The following is a 1,477-nucleotide window of genomic DNA, read 5'->3' on the forward strand; positions in this document are numbered from 1 at the left end:
TCCAGCTCTGTCTGACTCATAGGAGTTGTAGGATAGTTTAACTTCTAATGATTTATTTGGGAGGATATTATTGAGATGCATGTGCAAGTGATATTAAAAAGAAAATCCCATTTCGAAAAATTAGTGTTGTTTGGAGCAGTTAAACTTTGGACTCCTTCTCGATGATCTTTTCGAGTGAAGGTATCGAAAATCAATTGGTAAATCTTGGTGTTGCAATTATATCTGAAGCGAAAATAAAAATTGAGAAGTTTAACCGAAAGAACAATAATGGAGCGTTAGGATTGGTGCGCCTGTTAACAACCCAAGAGTTAGGATTAGCTAAGTGCCCTACAACGTCCAAGCCATATAACAATTCCAATACCAAGAGTTACTTTACAACTTCCTCTCAGAGACATATCGTCGAACGGTTTATGGTCGGTCCATTGAGGAGTAAATTTCAATCATCTCAAACTCCAAATTCATGGCTGGACTCATTCTAGCGAGAGGAAATGGAGCCTAAGCCAAGTTCACTTTATAAGAACATATCTCGGTCAGATTTATGCTCGAATAATCCTGGATGCTGCTACCCAGACAATTCATCGAACATGTGATGAGCGGTTGATTGCAGAATAGATTCTTGTCATTTCAAACTCGAGATTACAACCAAAGTTTCAGTTATTATCAAAGCCAGGGCAAGGCGTTCATAATCAGAGAAACAAACTCGGAATATATCAATTTTGCTGCTTCAAGTCGGGGCCTTCTTCCTCGAACCATAGAACCTTCCTCCAGAGATCGGACCGCAACTGCTCCGATGCTTCGGGACTCCTGGCGAAGCCCAACATCACGGAATCGCGAACCCTGGAACCATATTTCTCTAGGGCAAAGCTGATGCCTCGGTCGTTCTTAGGCAATGGGCACAGCTCCGGCCCGCTCAGCCGCCTGCACGTAAACACCATAAGCCAAATCCCCCGGGACCATCTGGCTGGGCTCCTGGAAGTTGACAGCAGGGGAGAAGAACTCCCTCTCCGATCTTATGAATGCCCTCTTCTCTCAGATCCTCGAGCCGACGGATCTTGCTGACGACGAAAGTCGATCTGTTCCTCAAACTCAACCCTCGTTCTCTCGACCTCGGTTGCATAGTCCTGAAGCTGAAGTTTCAAGACCTGGATCAGCGTAGCGTCATCCGCGGTCCGAACACCACCGGCTTTCCTCTGCATCTTCAGGCGGCGACGGATGTCGCGCATGTTGAATAAACATTAAATGTCCGTTTTTTATTAGTGCGTTATTTCAGCAGTTTTATAGGAAAATGAAAAGTCAAGAGTCAGCAGTTACTCTTACGGGTGATAATGGGTTTTAATTTTGGTTTATGGCTATTAATAGAATTGCCTATAATTAAGTCTATTTCAGTTTTAGAAGGGCAGACTACAACCTATAAATAAATCATTGTATTACTTGTAAGGAAGACACAGAATCGAGAATAATGCCTCTCTTCAGAAAT

This window comes from Syzygium oleosum, unplaced genomic scaffold, assembly GCF_021117445.2.
Source record: "Syzygium oleosum isolate NSW1041296 unplaced genomic scaffold, Sole_v2.1 Sole_v2.27, whole genome shotgun sequence".
Taxonomy (NCBI): domain Eukaryota; kingdom Viridiplantae; phylum Streptophyta; class Magnoliopsida; order Myrtales; family Myrtaceae; genus Syzygium; species Syzygium oleosum.